Genomic DNA, 15,506 nt, shown 5'->3' on the forward strand with positions numbered 1-15,506 from the left:
CGACCCAAAAAAGTGGTTTCCAGTGTTGCTGGAGTTTTCGCTTCACCATATCTTTGTACTTCTCCATTCGATAACGTCATGCCAGAATCTTGTGGATCACTATTATGCTGCATGATTATCATGAGGTAAAAAGTATTTTTGGATATGTGTGCCATGATACGTTTGCTGTAAAATACAAGCCTCTTAGGAATGCATATTCTAGTTGGTCAAAAATTACTTTAGATGACGTGCAGCTACTAGTAGACAAGGTTGTCCAGTGTATTTGATAATATTAAAATTATTTAAAAAAATGTCTTCGTTGAAAAATAAACCTCATATACCACAACCACAAAGAGGTAAATTTTCTCTGCTCGGTTGATCTTTTTTCTAAAATCTGTGACCAAAAGTGCATTTCTCATAATTTTTTGTTCTTTTTTCCCCACTATTATTAAATAAAACCTTTACACCAAAATAGTTCTGAAACATATTTGTAATATTTCCTTATGTATTAATATATTTTACATATATTATTATACTTTCTGGTTGATCATAACTAAGTATTATTATATATTAATAATTCCAACATTGCTAAAACTGTAGTACATACTTGTGTTGATGAATGCTGTATGCACTTTGTCTGTGTACTGTTTTTGATGTCAGTATCTTGTATATTTAAATCGGTGTCGGAACTACATCAGCATCTGTTCTCTATCACATATTCAGTCCTCAATATGGCACATGGTACGTATTAGACAATCAGATGATCAAACCAAAGAAAGTTTTGCAGTTCAGCTTTAAGATCTAGACAATGAACAGTATCGCTGCACAGGTAGCTTGGACATTTAGTAGATTTCTTACCAACATTACAACATGTGATTTGTTAGCATATCTGCCTAAACCAAGACAGAAACCACACTTGATTTCAATCGCATAGTCCACTGCTTTTTATGCTACAAACTTGGAAATGTGCCTCAGGGTTAACATTATCTCAGCTTTTTGTTCATTTCAGATATTTTGATAGACAAAACAATCTAGTTATAGATTTGTGAAGTCTCATAATGTTACACAACTTTGTAAGTTGACGTGCTCATTTGTCTTCACATCATCTGTGCTTGTTTAACAGCTGTTTCAAATCACTTTGTCAACAAACACTATCTGCCAGCTGTCTGCTGAGTTTACGCCAGGTATGGCGGTGTAACATGACGACGGTTCACTTTTAAAGCAAACACACACAGGCCTCAGAGGTCAACAAATCATGCATTGCACTACTTTAATTGGATACTGTTTTATATTATTCAAGCCATTTGCTATTATTCAACAAGGAAATCTTAGGCATCATTTACAATTTTTTTCTCTTAAAAATAATACTTTTAAAGGTTTTTATTATAATATGTGCTCTCACTACTAAGATAAAGGCTGTTTTGGTTATTAATGTGTGAGACAAGAAGCCAAAAATAGAACCAGGAGATGTTGTAGCGTTTTCAATGAGACACTCTCAGACTGTGCTTTGACCCCACATGGCAAGGTCAGGGCAGTAGGGCTAATTTACTCCATGTGCTGGCAGTAACGCTGGGTGGGGATTTAGCTGCAGGTGGCCTGGTGGCCCAAAGAGCATGCTGTGAGGAGAGACATTTATAGCCACTCCAGTGGCGGGGGTACACACACTTACTCTCAAATACACACATACAGTATGAGGTTATGTGTGGCTTGCTGCTACAGTGACGGTGTGTTTCTCTGGTTTGTCTATTGCTACATGTGATATGCAGCGGTTCATACAGAGTTCCACCTCTCAGCTTCACATTGTGGAGGTGGTGTCAGCAGGACTGGCGTCTGTCCGGGTCTGTTTACGTCCTGTTCGTCATTGGTGCCTGCAGATGTATATCCTAAAGTCAGATGTCACTAAACAAAACAGTGTCTATTCAGGTTGGTTGGGCAAAGTGTGTGCGTAACTGAGTAAGATTGTGCGTGTGCAGGAGCCCTTGGGGGATACAACTTCCTGTTCCTAGATGACTTGGTCACATCTGGTGTGAGTGTTTTATGTCTCAGTGACCAGAACCAGCTAGGAATGGACACACCACCAGAAACACAGGCATTTATTGAATTAGTTCAGCTTCACATAACTTTCAATGTTGCTTCGATCATTAGTCTATAACAGTGCTTGGATAAGACTTCACTAACATTGGAAAGTACAGGATATCATTTAATATGGGCAGTCAGATTAAATAACTAGGGGTAAGAACTGTTTTTTCCAGACCTACCTAAACTGATATACATTTCCGATTGATTTGCATGACATCAATGAAATAAGATCTTTTAGGAAAAAGTAATCTAATGGCATTATGTTTCGGACAGACTTATGTATGTTAAAAAACAAAGGTGTTTCTGGTACTGGGTGGATCTGCAGGGGCATAATAACTGGGCATAATGAAATGTTTTGTAAAAGTGATCGTACGCCGGTAACTTTTTGTCACATTGTCACTTTAAAGCCACAATCGTCAAGCTATTTTGTAGGGATCTTATGTGCTAGACCAACACAAGGCGGTGCAGAATTCTTAATTGAAAAGAAAAATGATATATGGGATTAAAATAAAAACAAAATAAGAATATAACAAGCATGGCATGCATTTGTATCCAGCTGTCAGTAGTCAGCACTTTGCAAAATCAGATTTTGCTGCAGTATCAGTTGCAAGTCTTTGGATATGGCTGTACCAAGTTTGCACATGTAGTAAGTAAGATTTTGCACATTCTTGTTTGCAAACTGGCAGGAGCTCAGTCAGGTTGCAGTTGGAGCTTTTGTAAGCAGCAATTTTCAAGTCTTGCTACAGATTCTCAGCTGGATTGAGGCCAGTAAGCACGTTAGTATGTTTTGATTAAAGCTATTGAACTGTAGCTCTAACTTTTGTCCTTATTAGAGATGAGCAGAGCACTTTTTTCACATATTTTATTGTGTTTCCAACATTGCAGATTTTAAATGTTATTTCTAGTGGCATATCCAGGATGTTGCGATCTTAAGTGTTTAAATACACAGTAAAAAGGGAACAAAAAGAAAGTAAATTTTTTTTTTAAATTAGTGTATTTGTCCTTGACTTGACCAGGTAAATCAGACGATCTGCCAATAGCATGAAATAAGATGATGGAGATGAGTTCTTCCTGTTTTAAGTGCAAAAATCTTATTCCATTGGCAGATAGTCTTATTCACCTACTCAAATCAAGGGCAACTACACTCATTTCAAGAAACCTTTACTGTTAGTTCCTTTTTGCAGTGTAAGAGGCACTTTGGACTTCTTATCCATCCAAAAGGCTTCTACAGTTCTGAACTGAAGAAGCGTTTTGGGGGATTTTGTAGACTCTTATAATCTGCAGTCATGAAAATTAACAGAAATAGATAAATAGAATACAGTTGAGGTTTGTGGTTGCAATAGGAAAAAATTGTAAAAGTTAATGGATTCTCAATACATTTGCAAGGAGCTGTATCTAGAGAATAAATGCACAGCTTGGTTCTGCTTTCACAGAGGAGTTTTTCTTTCATAGATTTCTGAACAAAAAAAAAAACAAAAAACTTTGCTGGGATTTTCTCCAAAGCACAACTTTGATTGGAGGGGGATCACACTGCAATAGAGACACCTCACTGCTCTGTTCGCTCTGCACGTGTGATATCTCCGCCACGGCGGCAGCTCTGCTAGAGAGCGCTGTGTTTGAAAGTAAACAGATGTTGTTTGTCTTTCTGATGCCATGATTTAGCATCTCCAGGGAAGCAGTGGACCTGCGCCTTCCTGTAAGCTCACAAAGGAATCCAAGATGGAAATAGATCAAACCGACGAGCGCTGTTTCACAACAAAAGTGAGACAAGGGCTTCTTTTACACAGCAGTGCTCAGAAACAATATGGTCTTGTGGTTTTATCGCAAAAACACACGAGGTTCAAAGGCTGGTCTTTTCTCTGTGTGGAACGTAATCTGATCATGTTCACACTGAGACTATGCTCTGTTCACACAGTTATGTTTGAGTTTTCTGTCACTGCTGTTAAAGCTTCGAATGGAGTAGCTGTAGAAATTACTGCAGAAGATATTCACCTACTCACCGTGAGCTATTTCCTAAGGTGTTAGCGAACCACTGTTTAATGAATAACAAATATGATGTCTGAGGTTAATTTTCACACAAGCACCAAGATCCCCCTCCTAAAACAACAGGGATGCCAGTACAGATGATAGCTGGTAGATAGCAAGAAACACAGTGTTCCTCTCCACTCTAATTGTCCTGTCATCGTTAGCCAACATAGGACTTTGACAGCCTCTATGTGCTGTCAAATCCCGAATCCCAAAGGAAAAGCTTCCCTCTGTGGCTAGTAGATCCAGCAAGCACACACAGACGTCAGTGTACTTGAACGAAAAACCGCTAATGTCGAGGACCAAAGGAACGAGAGGAGAAATTGAACGGAGGAAGACACTGATAAAAAGGACAAGAGAGGCGTAGAAGTTTGGTTTATAATGAGCAGTTAGAATGTGAGGGTTGCTGAATTAATCAGACTGCCAGAGCTCAGAGAAAATAGGTACAATGCTTTTCATGTGACAAATATGTAATTAAGAATGATTTTTACACAACTCCCAAATCGCTCCCTTTACACATACACACACCTTTTGACGGACTATAGGTGGGTGGGAGGAACAAAGCATGGCTAAGTTCGTGTGTATTTGTGTTTTGGTCCAGAGAGTGAACATGCATGAGAGTGGAATTAAATGGGATAGATGGCTTTAATTAATGTCCTATATAACAAAAATGACACCAGTTCCCATCCCCCATACAGTCCGATGGAGTGATGGAATAGAATGTTTTCATTTTGGCAGCTTTTTTTGGTTGTTTTCAGAATTGACACCATATTCTTTAGCCAGCACATGTGGATTTTTAAGATTATCTTTTTCGCCCACACACAAGATGTTTTGTTATGACTTCCCATTTAATCATTGACAGCAGAGATGTTTGATCACTGGCTTCAGAAATGCTGCCTACAAATTTTATTTAATCCACTGCAGTTTGGCAAGATTCGGTCTTCTTCACTTTGGATAATTAAAAGTGCAAAAGGGTGTTGATCAAACTTTCAGACTGGATTGATGAGACTGAGCTATAAGACAAAAAAGCGAGTCCTGAAGCTACATGTGTTGGTGATCAATGGATGAAGCCTCGCTGTAGGAATACTGGTAAGAACAGACAAAGTAAATTGATCCTGTTTCTGTCTAGGTGGGAGTTTGACTTCATAAATATCTCAGTAAAACAATATAAAATTAAACTTGCAGTTGTTAGCATTTTTAGGCATCAGAAAGATATTGGTTTCTGAGAATAGCCATTCATCCATCATTTACCTTCTGGTTATCACTCTGGCAACAGGTCCACAAGGGGAACCCAGGCATGGCTCTATCCAGAGACACTGTCCAGTTCAATCTAGGGATCCGGAAGAGTTCTGATGCTATAAGAGAGATATATGGTCCCACCAGCTGATACCGGGCCCGCCCCGCGATCCCACTGGGACATCAACTTTGGATATGGAGGAGCAGCAGCTTTACTCCCCCTCGATGATGAACCTCTTCCCCTTATGTATAAGTCAAGATCCCAATCTCAGAACCACAACAGGAATGCAGCCTCAGCTCTTTTTTCACTCCGAAAGAGTAGAGTAAGCCTTGCATTACAGCAGCCAAGACCCCCATTGGTCCATCTCCCACTCCTTTCTACAGTCACTTCCCAACAAAAGACCAACATACTTGATTCTGGTGTCTTTTTAAAATATATTAAGTACATTTATATGGAGTGCAAATGCTTTTTCACATAGGGCCAGGTTGATTTAGATAGCTATTTTTGCTTCAATAAATGGAATCTCCATTTGAAAACTGCTTTTTGCGTTTATCCGGGTTACGTTTGTCTGATAGTAGTTTGTTGGGTGGTTGGTCTGAACCAATTAAAAGTTTGTTAAAACTAGAAACTAAGCAAGCCTTTCAAAGAATAAACAATTCTACATAGGACTATAAATTTCTTTTGGATGTTTTTGCTTTAATCTTTGCTGTTGTATTGTTTGCAAACTTCAAATAGTTGCATCATTATTTTTGTTTTATTTACTGACATAGAAGAGATAATTTGAATTGTACATCCTATAATACCAGTATTTTTCTTCAAAAACACGGAGAGTGTAGAATATATTTGTGTAATAATATTCCTCCAGTTCTAGCATCTACGATACTGTAGTTTGCACAACACTGTCAGTGTCGCTCTGGAAGGCTGCGGCAAGTGGTTCCAAACAGGTGATGGTAAATTGTATCTCATATTTACATTGTAATTAGCTTTTGATATGTTAATGTTCTGGTTCCAATAAAAGGTGATGTTGATGGGCAATTGTAGCTAAAACCCCAACAAGTATTACCTAAACACATGCTGTAGCAGGACCATCATGACATTTTTAAAGCATAGATTCTGATATGAAGAAGGGATGTTTTGTTTTCTGACTGGTCATCTGATCCAGGGGTTCATTGTTTTATTGTTACCTCTTTTGTGCAACTTCTTATGCTTTCTATGTGGTCCATTTATTTCTTTTTTATTAACAACAGAAGGATACTTTCAAACTTGTAAGCTATATAATGGCATTTTTAATATATTTTGTAATTTAAGCATTGGGAAATATAATCAGAATGTTATAAGCCACTAGACACAGGGTTCTACAGATTTAAACGAAGGTGTGTGTGTGTGTGTGTGTGTGTGTGTGTGTGTGTGTGTGTGTGTGTGTGTGTGTGTGTGAGCCGATGCTTCTGCAGAAACCTAGCTGTCTGTCATCAACCCAACTGCATTAACCTCGGCCTCCGTGCCTGCAGGGCCCACCACTTTTATTTCTCTGCAACATATACAGGTCCCGGCCGAGGGCAGCCTGGCAGCAAGCATAGTTAATGACTTATTTACCGTTTAATGGTCGTATACCACACCGCCACAACAATTAATGAAAAAAATCACATTCACAAACAGTGGAGGTACCAGGTGGTAGAGGTTATTTTCTCCCTCTAACTTTATCTGAGCTCTGCCTTCTGCTCTACCCTGATAAACTCTTACAGACCTTACCTGGAGACAGACAGGCTGGCTGCTGCAAGGACGTCTACTTTTACTGACTCTGGGAAAATAAAATGCGTGCTTTAGATTGGCTTTTTCAACTCTTATTCCATTCCAAACAGTTTTTATTAAGCTTTTCAAAGCTTAACAATCTCATTGTGCCCTTTTTTTCTTTTTGGTATGTTTGACTCTTCTACATTGTCTGTTCTTCCCACAGTGGTCGGATATTTTTGTCATTGGCTGTTGTTCTCCCCATCTCTCTTTTGCCTTGTGAAGACCATCACTCAAGCAGTGAGATGTTGCAGGCACTTTGTTGCTGACCATGGTGCTGAAAGCCTCCTGCTTCCCAATTGCCAGTGTTCATTTCATGGTTCATATACCCAGTTCTCCATTTGTCAGGGTGCCATTAGCCCCAACAGTTATTTCTTTAACCCCTTCCAATACAAATAATAACAAATCAAATGCGCATTTGTTCTCCCTCACAGCCATGGCATTCCTTCCACTCTCTGACTTTTAGTTAAGACACAGAATGTCCTACATGAAGTGTCTATAGTTCTGCTCTCTAACATAATTACAAAACAGGAATAATTTCATTTTATCCTAATTCACTCTTATTTGCACTTTGGCATAAAACATCTATGTGTTACAAAAATTAGCTGTTTTAAAAGTCTGATTTTAATTACCTTCCTTGTTTAGGTATTTCCAGCATCACAGTCATCGCAGAATTTGCATGTTTGTGTGCTGCCTCCATCTGGCCATATTATGTTTTGGATTGAGTCAAGAAACTCCTGCTTATTGGTGACAAATAAAGACTCTAACAATATTAATAGGTATTAATTAGACACAATGAAACATTTGATCTTTAACACTTACTCTTAGCACAACACTGTTTAAATTGTCTTGTGCGAGCGCAGACCCATCAATATTAGCTGAGACTCTCTTTAAGTTGTGACGTTGCTAACCACATGCATATTCTCAGTTTATATTAAACTAATATTTTTTTAAGTAGTTGTATTTTTAATGGATTTATAACAATAGTTACATCTCAATTAATTACAAATAATTCAAAAGTTGATTAACTTTAATTAACTGTAAAAGCAGAATTCCTACAATCAAGCAATCAGTCAATCAATCAATCAAATCTTATTTATTTGTTCATGCATTTGTAAATAAGGGCATTTTATATACAGTTATATTCTGTTAAGTTTGATGATGTGTCCAAAATTCCCTTTCTCAGAAAATATGAGAAAAAAAAACAACTGAAAAGATTATTTTTAATACAGAAATGTCAGCCAAATTAAAATGATGTCTATGTACTGCAATGTATATGCATAGTTCTTTTCATTTCCTTTCCCATGAATTACTGCATCAGTGCAGCGTGGCATGGAGACAGACAGCCTGTGGCTCTGTTGTGGTTTTAAGGAAACCAAGGTTGCTATGATAGTGGCCTTCAGTGCATCTGCATTACTGGCTCTGGTGTCTCTCATCTTTAAATCAGTGCAGTGTGCTGGCCAGTTCAGCGCAGCAATACCATGATCATTAAAGCAGGTACATTTGGCAGTGTGGACAGGTGTGAAGTCCTGCTTGAAAATCATCATTAAGCTTGTCAGCAAAATTAATATAATAATTGGCTTTACAATTTTCTGGTGAACAGATGCACTAACTTTGAACTTAATAAAATACTCTGGACCACCACTAGCAGATGACATGCTCCCCAAATAATCTATGATTGTTGATATTTCTCCCTGAAACTCAGGCAACTTGGATTCTGTCCACTCTCTCTTTAGAATCTTGGACATTGTTTTTTTTTTTTTTTTAATCATATGCTGAACCTACATTTAAAAAAGGACTTTGGACCCCGGAACAATATTTTAGCCCTTTCTCTCTTGAACCTTATTCCTGTTACCTGTGCACTTCATTTATCTAAATTTTTCCTTCCACTCAACTTTTCTTCCCTTTTTCAGCCTGTGTTTTTATAACAAAATGATTGGCTCTTAAGAGATTAAAAGTGCCATATATATATATATATATATATATATATATATATATATATATATATATATATATATATATATATCTTTTGTATATTTGTGCTTCCGCCCAGTTTCTTCACATGATTGACACAGTTTATCATTCTGCCCTAACAGTTATAACGAACTGCCACAATTTAACCCATCATTACGAATTATACTCTCGGGTTGGATGGCCTTCTTTGACTACCCGCAGGCTCCATCATTGGTGCACTTTATATATAAGACAAGTCTAGATCGTCTTCCAATCTATTTGTGTGAAATGATAATACAGAAGAGCACCGAGCAATACTTTTTGCATTCCAATGACTGGTACTTTCTCTCTGTTCTGAATGTTCTCACTGAACTTGGGGAAAAAAGACTTTTGCCTACCTAGCCCTCACAGCATCGAACACTGCAAAATGTCTTGCAGCTTGACAGCTTGAGCTCCCTGAGTGATTTTAAAGCTTGGTTAATGGTCCTTGAGATGACTTCTGTTTAAATTGTCAGTGTTTTTAATTCTGTCTAATGCAACACATTACAGTTCTTTTTAAATAGTCTTTATGCATGCTATTTATGTAAGATGTTTTACATGTAATTTTTTGTAACTGTTTTTTGGTTTGTTTTTATTTTTACTTGCATTAATTTGCATAGATTTTAAAATAACTATAATAATAAGACTACAATAAGAATATGTGAATTTTTTCACCTAAATGAGCTGCCCACTTAGCCAATCCAGTAAAATTATAATTTTCAGTTTCATTTCTATGGATGACCTTTGTTTTAAACCACCTTATTTTGCGCTCAAGCTATCCTTTATGCCAAGCTGGATTTGGGAGCAGTGCTATGTCAGTCGCTAACTAAATGTGTTTTTCAATCTATCTGCTCCCTCACCCTCCTCCTTCCTGTCCTTTTTCCTCTGTAACCGGACTCCCTCGGTCCCATGTGTTTTTGGGGCAATCTCTTTGTTGTCTTATCTCTTGTCTAGCTTCCTGCTTTCCTACCTGGCTGCCCACTGCCCCTGCCAGCATTCCTCTTAGGTCTCAATAAATAACCTTGCACCTATCTGGCCCTCAGCTCTACTGGCTGTTGCAGGAACACATTTGTTAAAATATCGCCTGCTGTAGAGGGGAAATTGATACTGCTGCATTGTGCTCCAGGCAATAGAATTTGGTGTTAAAGTTAAAACGCCACAACACAGGCAGTTGTGAGCAAGTTCACAGTTTGTGGGGGAAAATATAATAAATGGGGAAGAAAAAAATCTTTGAAAACCCAAAATGTTTGGGACATGTCTCAAAACATATCTTACTTTGATTTGACAAAGTTTGTTTTACTTGACATTATCTTAATAGGGAATGGCAGAGAAAGGCTACATTGGCAGAGATTCAAACCAGGTCTTGAACTTTTACTGGCTCTTTGAGCCTTGGTTAATGGAGCTGTATTTAGAGTTTGTTTTAAAGTTTCCTTCTGTCTGGAATGACAGAATTACTGTCAAACATCTAGGAAAAATATCCAATTTACAGAAAAAAAAACATGGCCTTTGACAGCATCCGACTTTCGGGTCAATTAACTGAAAAATAAAACCAACCGGTCATGAAACGTTCAGTCTTCTGGAGAATCGGTGGTTTAAGAAATTGTGAAGACAAGCAAATATGAAGTAAGAAAATAAGTCACTAAAACTTGAGCAAGAGAAAAAACAAACATATATGAAACCATGTGTCTTCTAACAGGCTTTCCGTTTTTGTTGAGTATGAAACACTTATATTTGTTTCTTAGCCATTTCATTAGTGGGTATAGAGAATGGATGAATGATGTCTGTTAATTTTTAATGTATATTGAAAAGAAAAAGAAAACAATCTTGTTTAAGGTGTTATTACAAACACGTTTTCTAACAGAGGAAAAGTTAGGAGACCCCACCACGTTAATAACTAATGCTACTCCATTTGACTTCAATCAGTTTAGTGAGCAGTTTCTGCCACATGCCAGTCTCTGATTACCTGACTCCGCCAGATAGATTTGCTCCGCATATCCATCTGGAAACCTTCCGTTGAAGTAATTTTGGGAAGGGGCGAAAATACTGGTTAGCTGATTGGCCTATGTTGGTGATAGACGGGCCAAATGAACCAATCAGATTCGTCGTCGTTCGTAACAGAGCGACGACGAAAACACAACCACAAGCCAAGCTACTCTTGCTGCTGCAGGTAAAGGCTCGTTAGCTCAGCAAAGAAATACTCTGTAATTCCGATAAAACCTGCTCGATAGCCACGCTAACGCTAGTTTCATCGGCTGAAGCCGCCATGCTGTTAAGACTGAACTGACGCGCTTCCCGTTGCGTCACACCTCAACCCGCCTCAAAGCCAACGCTGATTGGACGTTCGTTTGGTGAACGGCTCCAAATTTTCTTCAACGGAGAGTATCCAGACTGATCTGCGAGTGAAACCTTGAAAGCTCGCGAGATCAGGATGGTCTCACGAGGCTAAGTCTCTGACACTGATCTGAGGAAGGTTTGCCCCACTGTGAGGTGTTTGAGGGGCTTTAAGGTCCAGCTCTTCTTCAAATTTATTTGTTTAGAGATCTCATATTCTCATATTTTTCCTAAGTACCCTGTGATACACTGCATCAAATCCTGATAAATTCAAATCATGATGGCGAGAGGACCAAACCTCTGCTGCAGCGAAGCATCTCCAAACCCAGCCACTGTCAGCTCCATGCTTCACAGCTGGTATAGGTTTATTTTCCTTGAATGCTGTATCTGGTTTTTGCCAAAGATGCCATTTGCTCTGGTGGCCAGATGATTCTGTTTTAGACACATCTGTCCAAAGAATATTATTATTATTATTGAAGTTCTGGTCTTGTGGTCTCCCTGAATAACTTTTGTCTGACCTTCGTGGTCAGGAGTAACTTGCTTGGGCAGCCATACTATTTTGAGTTACTCTCACCGGTAAATGACTTTTTGTGCAGTGCAAACGAGTTTAACACAAGGATAAGATGATGGATAGATGGATTGATTTAAGGACGATGATGTAAAAAGATCACTAATATCTTCTGTACAATATCTTTGAGTCTTTTCAACACAATCTTGTAATTTTAGTTTGAATTAGCCTACTGAATGAACACCCTTGCTTAAGAAGGTAGTTATTTTGGGAGCAAAAAATAAATAAATAAATAAATGTAACTGCCTAGCAGCCCTCTGCAATAAGGAGCTTCATTAAAATCTGAAAAACTGCTCCGTCTTTTTTGTTCTACTCCATTTCTTCCAAAACAGACCAATGATCAGATGAGACATTCCCAGATGACCAGGTAAGAGGAAGAAGCAAAAGTTCCTCTCTGAAATCTGCTATTATCCAGATGGCACCATTAGCGATTAAGCCAGAACATTTCTCCCCTCTTATAATTGACTCCATAGGCTATTAGGCAGGTTGGCACTAGGCTAAGTCCACTGGTGCACTCTCCAGATGTTGTCTTTGTGTGTGAATGGGTCTTTGTGCGTGCATTTGTGCATTAAGTGAGGAAAAAGTGAGACAGTTTGGCTGTTGTTTCGGGTGCTTATGGTGGGTCCAAGGCTGCCCACAGATGGACACAGGGCTGGTTGGGTGCTGGGGGTAAGTCACATTCAATTATATCAATGTCTCTATCAGTCTGTTTGTTTCCAGGCTCTCCATCTCCCTATCATTTTGTCGGTCTTTCTTTTCTGGCCTTGGGAGAAGAAAGATTAAAGTGTTCTGTTTTCCGTGCAAGATCTTTGTCTTTGCTTTTTGGCTTTATCTGAAGATTAAATTAACTCTCATCCTTGGTCTGGCATTTTAGTTTGCTTGAGCAAAGTGATGTTTGACAGACTGCATTAAATGTTGTTGCTGTGATTAAATTGAAAATAATGCAAGGAGATGCAACACCAAACTGAATTATTGTGGTATATGCTGTGCCCAAAACTCCACACAATTCACCAATAACCTTTAAACAATCACTGAATGCTACAGAGTTCCTAAGCAGTCTAGGACAGTATGGAATTTGATTTTACTGTTTGGGAAAGAAAATATAGCATATAAAAACATTAGCATCTCAAGACTTTGTTCCCTACCACATTGTCTAATATATTCATCTGTCTGTCTATTTTCCATTTAAATGAAAACTATTTCATGAAAATTATTTGCCCCCTTACAGGTTTTTCTGCTTTTTTGTCACACTAAATCTTTCGGATCCACAAACAAATTTTAATCTCAGACCAAGATAACCGAGTTAACACAAAACATAGTTTTCTTTATTATCAACAGAAAAAAAGTGATTCAAAACAACCTGGGCCTGTCTGAAAAGGTAATTGCCTGGTGGTGGCAACCTGCCATCAAGCGATAACTAGCAATGAGTATCTTAAAATGCTGTGGTGGAATTTAGCAGAATTGTTTTAATTCAGCTGTATTGGAGACATTGAGCGTGGATTGCGGTGCCACAGCATCTCAGTCAGATTTAGGTCCAGGGTTTAACTTAGCCACTCCAAAATATCAGTTTATTTTTTGAGCCATTTAGAGGTGTGTCTGCTTCCGTCCTTTGTATCCTCGTTCAGAGCTTGATATATAGCAGTTCTGATAGCTGATGCCTGGGCATTGTCATTCAGGATTTTCTGATAGTTAAATTTTTGGTTTCATCACTTATTACAAATTATACAGATCCTGAAGGAGTAAAGTAAACCCACAATGCCAAAATACCACTACTTTTGAATGTAGATAAGTAGTTATTTTTAAAAATTTGGTCTTTTATGCCACAAATAAAGGATTGCACATCCTCATGAAACATTTATATTTGTCACATCTATTCATCAACAGATTATTTGGTAACTAGTACATTTGTATAGAATTGAGATTTGGACTCGATAATTCAGACGAGACACATGGAGCGGTTTAAAATATTTATTTAAACAACAGGTGTAGCTGGACTGGAAACTGACTGGCACACCAACCACTCAAAGGGAGAAGAAATTGCTAATTTAGTTGCTGCTGGACACACAGTGGATAATTGTGTACACTGAATGTAAGCCACTAACCTTTCTTGTATCCGGGAGGTGGCACTGAATCCAAGTAGTGGGACCGAGTGATAAGTTGATGGTAATTTGGCAGCCAGAGCAGAGCTCCAGAAGCAGCTATCAGCTGGAGGGTTATCCAAGAGACAGTCCAGAGTTATACACGAGTGATTACAGGCAGGTGGAAGTAACAGCGGTTGAATCCAAGAATTTGGTCCGGGGTCTTTACCTCTTGGGCGACTGTGGCTTGATGGGTTGAGTAGGTGTCTTGCAATTAGAAGGTTATGGGTTTGATTCCAGCTTCCCCTTGCCACATGTCGATGTGGGCAAGGCACTTAACTCCATGTTGCCTACCGAGCTGCGTCTCGGTGTATAAATGTGTGCGCGTTAGTGAGAGCGACTGGGTGAATGTGGCTATAGTGTACAGCGCTTTGGGTGGTCAGTATGACTAGAAAAGCGCTATATAAGTTCAGTCCATTTACCATTTATTTTACCATTTACAAGCAAGCACAGAGGCAGAGGTGCTGAACAGGAGGGCTGAGGCAGAGAGGCTAGGTCAGGATACTTGCAAGGCTCGATGTCCAGAATCTGAAGACCAAACAAGAGACTCTGTCAAGGGCGAGGTAAACAGGCAGGAATTCACAGAACGATCTGAGTCACACACAGGAAGGCATCCAAGGATCGTTGGAAGGTCTACTAACACGATGGCTTTCGAGAACCTGGCACCTACACACTGGGAGAGCCAGGCATATATGGGCTCCTCCCAGGTGCACCTGCTCCCAGTAATTAGAGCCACCACTGGTGTAAAATCTCAGGGAAATTGCTAGAGCAGCACAGTAAGCAGGGGGTGATGTATACACACAGCAGCAGGGCAACAGAAACACCAGCAGAAGCTGTACCATTACAACATTGGCTATTGTTTGCTTTTTTTTAGAATTACTTTTTGCCTTGGATCTCTTCAATGGCTGCCATTTTGCCCAGTCTTTTTCTTATTGTAGGATCATGAGGAGTGACCTTAGCTGAGACAAGTAAGGTCTGTCATGTATTAAATTTTGTTCTGGGTTCTTTTTTGACCTTCTACATAAGACATTGATGCTATTTGAGTGGTTGAAGTAGTCTGGTCTTAACTGTGAAAGTTCACCACTGTATCAACTTCACTCTTTTAGCAAACCTCATATTGACAGATACTGTTAAATGTATTTCTTGGTCATACAACAGCAGGCAATAATCACACATGGTGTGACTAATGAAATTGAATTCAGTTTTTAAAAAAGGGCCTTTAAACAAAGGTATATTGTGTGTAATAATACATATCAATATCGTATCATATGAAAAAGCCTAGCCCCATATCAAAAGTAAACTTTTGATATGGATCTAGGTTGGATTGAATTGATTTCCCCCCTTCAATAAATAAATAAAAAAAAATAGA

At 38.7% G+C, this 15,506-nt stretch overlaps 1 protein-coding gene and 1 long non-coding RNA gene across 3 annotated transcripts in view; one reads left to right on the forward strand and one right to left on the reverse strand.

The window, feature by feature from the left end:
* Positions 1 to 14,352, reverse strand: part of LOC118564165 — an 89,160-nt gene extending 74,808 nt beyond the window's left edge. Inside the window, exons 1-2 of the long non-coding RNA XR_004931690.1 lie at positions 14,102 to 14,352; positions 12,900 to 12,902 (exon numbers count right to left, since the gene is read on the reverse strand). This is a non-coding gene — a long non-coding RNA (uncharacterized LOC118564165). The remainder of the gene's footprint in view (positions 1 to 12,899; positions 12,903 to 14,101) is intronic.
* The window catches only part of agbl4 (ATP/GTP binding protein-like 4), a 464,476-nt gene that overhangs the window by 52,677 nt on the left and 396,293 nt on the right, over positions 1 to 15,506 (forward strand). The gene's annotated exons all lie outside the window — the stretch shown is intronic.

Source organism: Fundulus heteroclitus, chromosome 9, assembly GCF_011125445.2.
Source record: "Fundulus heteroclitus isolate FHET01 chromosome 9, MU-UCD_Fhet_4.1, whole genome shotgun sequence".
NCBI lineage: Eukaryota > Metazoa > Chordata > Actinopteri > Cyprinodontiformes > Fundulidae > Fundulus > Fundulus heteroclitus.